Genomic DNA, 11568 nt, shown 5'->3' with positions numbered 1-11568 from the left:
CTCTCTCTCTCTCTCTCTCTCTCTCTCTCTCTCTCTCTCTCTCTCTCTCTCTCTCTCTTTCCTTCTCTTACCCTGATGTGGATCTGGGTAATTTATAGTGATTCTGCGATTTTAGCCTCACTATGGGTCCTATGGGGTAGACATGCTTATTCTCATCCTGGAGAGGAGGCGCTGAGGCTTTGTGTACCAGTAGAAACCTACAAAGTTCATGAACTACAAAGTGGCGGGGATGGGTCTGAATGTAAACTGTTGTGGTCTGAAATATCCCCCTAGGGAAGTGGTTCTCAACCTATGGGTCATGACCCTTTTGGGGGTGGTCTAACAGCCTTTTCATAGGGGTGGCCTATGACCAGTAGAAAACAGATATTTTACATCATGATTCATAACAGTAGCAAAATTAGTGGTGAAGTAGCAATGGAAGTAATTTTATGGGTACTGTGAGATACTGTGTTAAAGGGTCATAGCATTAGGAAGGTTGAGAACTTCTGCCCTTGGGAATGAATGTTTTGAAGTTGCCTGATAATAGAACTTTGGGGAAGTGATTGGGTCCTGAGGGCTCTGACTTGGATGAATTATCTATCAATGGAGTCATAATTGATGGTATTATTGGCAAGTGATAGAAATGTGGAGGTGGGGTAAATTTGGAGGAGCCAGGTCTTTTACAATCTACTTCCCAGTTGCCACAAGGTGGGCAAACTTGGCTCTGCCCAAGGCTCCCCACCACAGTGTTCTGCCTCACCAGAAACCGCAGAGCCTGGTGACCATGAACTGACACCTATAAAACGATAGCTCAAATAACCTTTCTTCCTTTAAACAATTTCTCAAGAATTTGTCACAGACAATAAGAACTAACCCAGGAGTTAGAATCAAATCTTTCAACTCTCTTCTAACATGAATACAGAAGTATGTTTGGGCTCTAGTCAGTAGAAACCCACTTTTCTTGCTTCCAAGCTACATGCAGGACTGGCAAAGCTATGCTGTGGCAAGTCACTCTGCAGATGTGTGGCTGAGCCATGCTTGGGAGAGACAAGGATTGTCACCAGCTGCCATCTCAAGGAAGAGTCAGGTTTAGGCATAAACTGTACTATAACCACTTATTGATACCATGCTCTTTGCTAAGTCCTTTATCCTTTCTTTTAAACAAATTAAAAAAAACCTTATGTAATGTGTGAGTATGTATGTGTGTGTGTGTGTGTGTGTGTGTGTGTGTGTGTGTGCATGTGTGTACATGTCCTAACATGCTTGGTTTGCCCTTTCACTGTGAGAGTCCTGAGTTTCAAACTCAGGTCCTTGGGCTTGGCAACAAGCACCTTTATTCTCTGAGCCATCTCACGGGCCCCTCATCTATCTTTCTGAGTTGTGCTTTCTCATCTACACCATGGGATTACTAAGGCCTAACTCTCCGAGTTTTTGTTAAGATTAAATGCAAACAGGCATACTAACACTTGGCACTTAGTAGGTGCTTCTTCGTGCATCGCTCTGACATGGGGACACACGCAGGAAGCAGATCTCTCATTTCTGAAGGAAATTTAGCTGGCATTCAACTCAGCCCTTCCACACAGACATATTTTGAATCCTAAGTAAAAGACCCCAGGATTGCTATTTATTTTAAACAACAAACACCTGTCATTGCTCAAATTAGAAACACTTGTAGAACCATGCTGCAAAATATTTATAAATTCACAAATGTGTTTTAATTGCTGCTAAGTAAAATGAATTCAGCTGTAGTTTTTCACTTTGTGAGGAATATGCCTTCATTGCTTTTCCCCCCATCCTAATTATAGCTGTTGAATATTGAACTCATGCAGCCAATTGTACAGGATTTGCGCTAAAGGGAACTCCGAGGGAAGAAGGCTTTGGAGGGAGATGGCTAAGGACATGAAGGCACTCTGAATTTCAAGTGAAAATTAGGCCAAGACCACATCTCAATTTGGCCTCTTAGCTCTTACCCACAGTGGGAAATTCTTTTACCTAATTTGTGCACTACATTTTCCTTTTAATTTGATAGTGTAAGTCTGAGGGTACCTCCAGTTCCTCTCAGCTTTGTTTCTTACTATATTCCAGGGGAAATTAACAGCAATTTTATCTAACAGAATAAGTAATGCCTGTGAACTTCCACTGGCTATGACTTTATTTGAATTACATCTTTGACCTGATTCCCAGCAGAGTTTTAAACATTAAGGTGTCTTAAGTGTGAGCTGCCTCTAATTTAGCATAATTTCTTTGTGGGAGCTCTATAAACCAGGGGCACTCAGCCTGAATTTAATCTACCTATATGTTTTGATTGCTGTTTCAAACCTTTAGGTGAATGTTTTATGTTCTGTATTTTTTTTTTTTTAAATAGGAAAGTGATTTTTAAATGTTTTTAATGTTTCCCATATTAACAGGTATGGGGCAATATCTCCTTAATGATTAGCAATTGAAACTGAGCATCTTTTTGTTTACCTGTTATCATTTATACAAGGGATTAGTGCCTTCATCCAAGGTCCCAGGGAGCTTGGGTACCCTCTTTTAGCCATATGAGGATGCAGTACCTTGCCAGCAACCCGTCACAGGGAGGAAGGCTCTCACCTGAACTTGAATCTGACCACGTCAAATTTTAGAACTCCAGCTCAGGAGCTGTAAGAAATGTCTGCTGTTTATAAGCCTTCGTCACAGTTACTTTGCTGGAGCAGCTCAAACTGAATTAAGCAGTTCTCGGAGTTCTCCACAGAGTTTAGATTACCACAGCTTTAAAAATAGAAATTGAATAGGTGTGCTCCAGCACTAGCAAGGAAGAGGCAGGAGGATAATGATTTAAGATCATCTGGGATTCATAGCAACGTTCTATCTCAAACAACACCAAAACAAAGAACAAAACAAACAAAACAAAAAACCTTAAAGATAACATTTATTAAAAAAAAAAGCTTCATATGAAGGTCTAGATGAGCCAACTGTGAACAAGAAAATAACTTGAAGAGTTATGTTTCTTTGTCATTGAAAATACAATAAAATAATACACAAAGAGGCACTTGAAATACACACAAAACATCTAGACATGGTGATTCTTGTCTACAATCCCAACGCTAGAGAGGTGGGGGAAGGTGGATCAGAAGTTTCTGGTCACCTTTGGCTACATATCAAGGGAGTTCAAGGTCAGCCTGGATAATATGAGACCCTGCCTATACATAAACACACAAACACACACACACATACATAAATACCTACCTACCTACCTATCTACCTACCCACCTACATACATACATAGGCTCGCACACCAATAACAGCCCTGGGATATTCTGTAAGCCAGTTTGTGCTCCTATTGTCCAGAAGGTTAAAGTTGTTCCAGAATGAGGAATGTCAAAGAGCTGTAAAGACTAGAAATAATGCAGAAGCCTTGACTCCATCCTGGGCATCGACAAAGGGATAAAGTAAACATTGGGGCTGCTATGCCTCTTTGCAAAAGGCTACGGGGAGCAGGCCTGTTGACTATTAATGAAGGAAGGGTTAGGGAGGGTCGTTGAACCCTCACCACGGATTCCTGCTGCTCCTCCACGCCATGTGTATGCAATTCTGCCCTAATTACGAATGGCCTCTGCAGGCTTGGGAGGCAAGAGAGTGTACCGGCGGCGGCGGCGGCGGAACATTAACTGAATGGGTGTCATCTATGTGGCTGTGGTGAAGCCATCATCAGGGTGGATGAAAACTTTGCTGTGAAGTTTCTTTGGGGTCACCCATGTTCTGTACGTAAGCCTAATAAACTCACTGACTCCTTAAGGTGAGCTTTGGTGGAGGTCTGCTCTTATTTATTTATTTTTCAATAGGACCTCCTATGGGGGAATGGGAGCATAAAGGGTTTGCTGCTTTTTTGTTGTTGTTGTTTGTTTTTTAATATACACCCTAGGGAAGGAATTCATCAAATGGGACAATTTGAGAACTTTAAATATGGACCTGATATTACACAATGTCCCTGCCTTATTACTTCTTTACTGGTGTGATTGTGATAATAGGGACACAAGACAATGAATGTCCTTTTTCTGAGGAAATGCAGGCATATATTATTATTATTATTATTATTTTAGTGGATATTATGTGTTTCAAATGGCTAAATGGAAGAGCAAGAGAGCACTAATGTGGCCAAAGGTTAATGACTGAAGAACTGAACAAAAGTGTGTACAAATGTTTATTTTGTTATTTCAACTCGTCTGAGGTTTTGATGAAGAAAATAAATGACAGTGCATGGGGAGGCTTCTGGGATGTGAGCGAGGGCAACAAGGGGTCTTCAGTTTGCAACCTCTCAGTCACGCCATGCGTACTGTTCTATGCACATGCTATTTGTCAATCAGAATGTTTTGAGATCATGCCATATAGTCGGGCAAGAAATATTCCTGGGTGATTTATTGTTGTACCCAGCGGGAGCATACGCCAGGTTTCAGTGGAGTCCAAGGATTTTACCTGTTAATCACAAGGTGGCTGGTGGCTTTCGTTCTTTTGTTTTGCACATCAGATTCAGGACTCCACATTCAAAATGTGATGGGAAACTAATGGGAAAGGTGCAGAGAGATGAGAATGACTTGGGGGCTGGTCCTGGTGTTGGCTTGGAGTTTACACTCCAAGGGCTTTTGGAGGGCTGGGGGCAACCATCTAAAACCAGGTTTGGAAGTCAATGCTAACTTGAGTCCAGAATGTTGGTGGTCAGAAGCTGGAGTATCATTATCTTGGTGAGAAATTTGTCTGAGAAAACTTCGACTCTTCTCTCTTGGATTTCTTTTATTTCAGTCCAGCACAGGCTTTACTGGATTCTTGTGGCTTCTTCTAGATGCTTCCTGGGAACCCTCTGTTTGTCTTTAAACAATGTCTGAAAGGGCAAGGCCCACTCTCAGCACTAATATTATAGAGACGGGGACAAAGGTAGACTCTAACTTGTTCCTCAGAGCCAGAGCCTGGAGAAGTCATGTGTGCTAAGACCAAGACTTTGTAACAGCTCAAGAGGGACCACGTAGCTTGTTTAAACTTTCCCAACTGGCTTCTGGGATAGGAGTCATTGTTTCCATTTTTCAACTGACAAAATTCCCCCTAGTTTAGCCAGAGTAAAGCCTGAGCTGAGAATTAAGTTCAAGGTGGGTGTGGTGGGGGTGGGGTAGGGTAGCGGGGGAGGGGCGTTCCTAGGCTCAAGGTCTCAGCAGCACCAGCCAATTGGAGTTCTTTTGCTCATAAGATGGGCCAGCCAAATGATTGCTATCTAAAGTCTAGAGCCCCGGTGTCTGGTTTTCATGCCTCTCGTAAGGGAGATGAAATGCTGGAGAGCTGCCTTTTAGAGTCAAGATTGTGGAAAGCGGTGGCGAAAGGAGAATCAGCTTCTCAGCGTGGGCCAGCACAGGTTCTCCAACAAGGTCAACCCTTCCTACTTTACCTCCTGTCGCCTGCCTCTCCAGATTCTCAGAGTAGAGATGGGAAAATGATAGCTTGCGGAGAGCGGGACGCTGAGGATGTGGTTCACTTGGTAGAGTGCCTGTCTAGTATGCACAAGCCCTGGGTTCAACCTCAGCACCTCAGAAAACCATGTACTGTGGCAACATGATATAACTAGCACTTGGGAGATAGAGAGGAGAGCATCCAAAACTCAAGGACACACTTAGCTACATATAGTATGTTCAGGGGCATCCTGGGCTACAAGAGACCCTGTCTTAACAAACAATACAAGTACACATCAAATAAAAGTGACAGACAGACAGAAAGAAAGAAAGAGACAAAGAAAGAAACAAAGAGACAAAGAAACAAAGAAAGAAGAGAGGGGGAGAGGTAGAGAATAGTGCTTTTTGTGAGCTAAAATGTATCTGGCTTACTGACATTTTTAAACTTTGAATTTCATATTTACGTCACTACATTAATGTGATTTCTGGTTTCTTTCCTAAACTGTTTTCCTCTTATACAAATCAATTAAATTTACTAAGATAGTATAAGAATCTAGACTTGAGTTTTTTTTTTTTTTTTAAGATCTCTCTTGCTCCATTTTAAAGTGATTTTATGGAACTCTGCAACAAAGACTGAGTTCTCTTTTTAAAAAACTGGCCAGCACAAGTAAATAAACCTCGATAAATCCAGGGTCAGATGTGTTTCTGTTAAAAAAAAAAAAAGGAAAAGAAAAAAAATCACACTGAAAATTATGCACTCTTCCTGCTTTGTGTAAACTACAAATCAGCATCAATCATACTGTCTTGATTGGCTCGAGAATCCTAGCGATGTGACTGGCAAAGCTTACGCGGGCTTCAGCATGGCTAAGAGCAATCACCGGTGGATAAAAACCAGCCAGTCTTTTGAAGGCAGGCATCTGAGAGCACTTGGTAAAACCAGGCGGTCCTCGGCTCAGGTCAGGGTTTTCCTTTCCGGTATGGAGGGCCTCTGCCTTCATTCAGTGACATTGTCCATGGACCAGGGGTCTGCAGTACACAAAACAGATATGTTTTCCTTATAGGTCTGGCTAGCAACTCTTGTCTTTCATTATAGAGACAAGTTTATTGATACTGAGACAAGCCAAGTTCCCAGTTCCACTTGTGTTTGAATTCCTGGGCTGCAGCTGAGGCTGTCTGCAAAGGATGAAGGGAACCACTACCAACTGGCTGTTGTTCAGATAGGATGCAGGGAGTGAAAGCTTCCTTTCAAATAACTTGGGCAGAACAAACAGAAAGCCCCTCAGCTTTTGCACGAGGGCTTTTTCTATTCATGGGGGTTATGGGTACAAATGGGTACTCAGTCATCAGCTGGTCCTAATAAGAACTAAACAAAGGAACAACAATGTATTTCTACAGCTTAGAAATATGTGTGGGCTTTTATGTACCATTCAGGTGCTCTCTCTCTCTCTCTCTCTCTCTCTCTCTCTCTCTCCTCCCCCCTCTCTCTCTTTCTTTTTCTCTCTGGATGGCCTCCACCCATCTTAGAGCTAGGGTTATAGGTTTCTGTAGGATGCCCATCTTGTTATGTGTTTGTTAGGATCTTAACTCTGGTTGTCACGATTGTACAGTAAATACTTTGACCACTGAGCCTTCTTGAGGGTCATCTTTCCAAATATCTGTAGGAGGATACCCTCTTTATTAACTACTAATTGCAACACGAAACAAGACTCTGTTTCTCCTATATGCAAATGAATCCTTCCACTCAGCCTCCCTCAGGCCTCCCAGGAGCTCCATGACTAGGGTGCTGTCTTCTCCCTTCTGAAAACTCTTTGAACAGGTAACTATAGTTTCTGCTCAGCTTTGCAAAGGCTTGGGTGGAACGACAAGGTTAAAAGCTGGGCCCAATTTTAATACTCATTCATTGTACCTGATAGTAAAAGTACTCCCTGAATATTGTATTATCTTCCCGAGCTACACTCCACAATGCGGTGGTAGTGAACAGAAACCACTAAAATTCATACCAAATTGAATCAAAACCTCGGGCTGACTGTGCATGAGCTTCTGGAGTTCTTTATTTCTCACCCAAAGCAGCCATTATTCAGCAAGAACGTGTTCCATGCCACAACGTAAAGAAAAACAACCTTCACTTGGGTTGAAACTTCTGTCCCAGTGACCAGTAGAGAAATAAAGATGGAGTATACAAGACAGACAGTTAGACAGACAAGAGTGAAGCTTACAAATAAACAGTGGCTAATATTCCCCAGCACAGACCCCTGCCTGCAGCCTGAGTGATTTAGCACAGCCCTCCTGACTGTTCTTGAGGTTATGCGATGGAAGTGGAGGGGAAGGAAAGGGATGCATTCCAGTCCACAGCCTCAAAGAGCTAAGCATGGGGTTTAGAAGTCATTTTATGGTTGAGAAACTAAGCAGAGACCCCGAGATCCAGAGCACTGAGTGGGAGGATGGGGCCATGAAACTGTCTTGGATTGTTGTTAACCATGTAAATGTTGACTGGTGACTTACAAGGCTCCTGGGCTGCTGGGAGAGAAGCTGCTGGTGACCCTGGTGACGCATTAGCTCTTTACACAAACAGGAGAAGCAAGTGCACCCATAACCGGAGACACAAAGATTAGAACTATTTTCAAAAGTGCAATTACCTTAGCTTCCCCCAGGGTTTGTTTCATAATCTTTTTGTCACAGAGTTATAGAAAATATATGTAATTAAGTGAGACCAATGGGATAAAGGAAAGGGGACTTGGTATCATTCTGGGAAACTGTTCTGAACTTTTCAACTCCGATTCCGACAGTGGAAGCATAATGAGGAACAATGCAATTTTCTTCGAAGAAGCGTTTATTTGTTTTCTTCAATCTTGTAGGTACAACAGAGATGATTCTAAAGCTTAAAACAGACAAATGAAAAACTCTCAGCCAATTAAAAACATACTCTCTATTCTGTAGGGAAATTAAATAATTGTGACCAATGTGAATGTGTATAGTCAATATAGTCTGGGTGCTGGAATGTTGTATGTAAGTGCTGCCTGACATCTCTACCTGAGATAGTGAGATCAGATGTGGATGCATGTGACAGTTTCCCTATGATAGCGTCTTATTTTATAATGTCTTATCTGACATTGTTTTATTTCAAAATGGGGAGGAGAGTGAGGCAGGCGATGCTACCTCCAAAATGATCTTAGTGAACGAAAACAGCTTGCCACATTTCTTACCACGAGCTAATATAACAAGTTTGGCTTCTTGGATTTTGATCAATTGCACAGGGCAAATAGATCAGAAAATGCAGAAGAACCGACTTATTGGTTGATGACGTCATTGAATGGGTGAGGTGGGTGCTCTCTAGCCACACTGAGAATGTAGCTTTGATACTGTCTGCTCTGTTTTGGTAGGGAAGAGGTTAAAAGAATTTAGATGTAATTAAGCAAGGCTTAATTAAGATAAGGTCACTCCAAGATGCCGCCCCTGCTGTTTCTCATCTCTGTTTTATTTCTGGTTAATCAGCAGTAGAAAACAGAGGTGGATGGAAAGTCAGCCATGACAACCATGGCTGCTGAAAAATTTCCCTTTGAACTTTAACTAAATGTAGATTTGACTATGTATCAGCAAACATACCTCCCATCAAGTCTAGGTGTGCGCACGCTGAGTAGTGTGCCATCATATGTATCTACCCCAAGCCAAGACTTCCGAAGAGATTTACATTTCTATGTCTAGTTCCTCCGTCATATTCTTTAGAAAGCTAACTATTCAGTGTTACTTGTTTGGACAGTAAGGAAGAGAGTGGTGCAGGAGAAAGAAAAGTTATATCAAATAAGATGGTAAGAGTGAATTCAGTTTAGACAGGACTTTATAGATTGGAGGGAAAACTACGATGAAGACCCTGGGGAAAATGCTTGCTGCATAAATATGAAGACCCGAGTTTAATCTCTAGAACCCAGCAATAGCAACTGGATGTGGTGGACGAGACAGGTGGATCCCTGGGGCTCCCTGGACAGTAAACCTGATTGGTGAGTTTCAAGCCCAAGAGGATAGATAGCTTTCACTTGGATGACATCCAAGCGGTTCTCTGGCCTGCAAACACACACACATACACACACACACACACACACACACACACACACACTCACATTGATGCATGAGGATACACACACACTGATGTATGAGGTCATACATACATATTTACACACACACACATACACACACATATCATAAATACTCTCATAAACAAATACATGGCCCTGTGTAAATTCATGACTTTTATTTATTTTTATTGGTTATTTACATTTCAAATGTTATCCTTCTTCCTGGTTTCCCCTTCACAAACCCCCTATTTCCCTCTCCCCTCTGCTTCTATGATGGTGCTCCTCCACTCATCTACTCCCACCTCACTGCCCTAGCATTCTCCTACACTGGGGCATCAAGCTCCACAGGACCAAGCTCCTCTCCTCCCATTGATGCCAGATAAGGCCATCCCTCTGCTATATATGCAGCTGGAGCCATGGTTCCCTCCATGTGTACTCGTTGGTTGGTGGTTTAGTGTCTGGGAGCTTTAGGGGGTCTGGTTGGTTGATATTGTTGTTCTTCCTATGGGGGTTGCAAACTCCTTCAGCTCCTTCAGTCCTTCTCCTAATTCCTCCATTGGGGTCCCAATCTGATGGTTGGCTCAGTCTGATGGTTGGCTGCGAGCATCTGCATCTGCATTGGTCAGGCTCTGGCAGAGCTTCTTAGGGGACAGCCATACCAGGCTCCTATTAGCAAGCACTTCTTGGCATCAGCAATAGTATCTGGTTTTGGTGTCCGGAAATGGGATGGATCCCCAGGTGGGTCAGTCTCTGGATGGCCTTTCCTTCAGTCTCTGCTCCATTCATTGTCCCTGCATTTCTTTTAGACAGGAACAATTCTGTGTTGATATTTTTGAGATGGATAGGTGGCCCCATCCTTCAACTGGGGGGCCTGCCTAACCTCTGGATATGGTCTCTATAGGTTTTTCTCTCCTCTTTGCTGGGTTTTTCAGCTAATGTCATCCTGTTGGGTCCTGGCAGCCTTTTGCTTTCCTGGCATCTGGGACTTTCTAGTGGCTATCCCCAGTTCCCCATCCCCCATTGCTACACACCTCTGTTCAATTTCCTGACCTTCATCTCCTTCATCTCCTCCCATACCTCATCCTGCCTCCCTTTTCCCCTCCTCCTCCTCTCTCCCTTCCAGGCCCCTCCTTCCCTCTACCTCCCATGATTATTTTTTTTTCTTTTATAAGTAGGACTGGATCATCCACACTTTGATCTTCCTTCCTCATGAGCTTCATATGGTCTATGAGTTGTATCCTGGGTATTCTAAGCTTTTTTCTTAATATCCACTTATTAGTGAGTACATATCATGTGCGTTCTTTTGTGACTGGGTTACCTCACTCAGGATGATAAATTCATGACTTTTAAATGTGTTCATTTTTTGGATTTTTCTTTTTATATAGGTCTTGGGAATGTCTAGATTGTGGTGGCTTCTTGTCTTCAAATACATTAAGAAAACGTACATATGAGAAAGGTTCCTGGCCCATCCTCAGGTTTTGGGGCATCTACTGGACTATATTATGACTTAAGCTCCTGCCTCCCATCTTTCTATGAAAAATTGCCATTTATAAAAAAGTGCTCACATTGAAGATGCTTTTGAGAAAATAGCTACTGCCTTCCACTATCTACCCATTATACTATCTACCTATCATGTTAACCTGATATATGTTATCTATATAATTTTACAAACCCTTCTTCAGGAACGTTGGGAAGTCAGTGGGTTTGGAACCAGTAGTAACCCAGCATCAAAGATTCAGGATGCTAGTAGAGGTGGGAATGGCAAACCTTCAGAAGAAAGAACCAGAGGAGCTTTGAGTTGGCAGCATGAAACAAAGGGAGACTCTACTCCAAGACTGACTCAGGACCTTCCCACCTAGCTCTTTCTGCTTTGTTCTGAGATATCCTGGACAAGCACAGTCAGATTACCCTCTTTCAAAACTGTATTTGAAAATGCTATTTGTCTAGGATGCAGCTTAGTTGGTATATTGTTTGTCTAACATTCAGGAGGTCCTGGGTTTAATTACCAGCACTTAATGAACTGGGCATCGTGGTCCACACCTATTAGAGGCAGGAGAATCAAATGTTCAAGATCATCTTCAGCAACATCACGAGGTCCATTCTAG

Source organism: Mastomys coucha, unplaced genomic scaffold, assembly GCF_008632895.1.
Source record: "Mastomys coucha isolate ucsf_1 unplaced genomic scaffold, UCSF_Mcou_1 pScaffold14, whole genome shotgun sequence".
Lineage (NCBI taxonomy): Eukaryota > Metazoa > Chordata > Mammalia > Rodentia > Muridae > Mastomys > Mastomys coucha.
The sequence above is the reverse complement of the archived record's forward strand: the minus strand, read 5'-3'. Positions refer to the sequence as shown.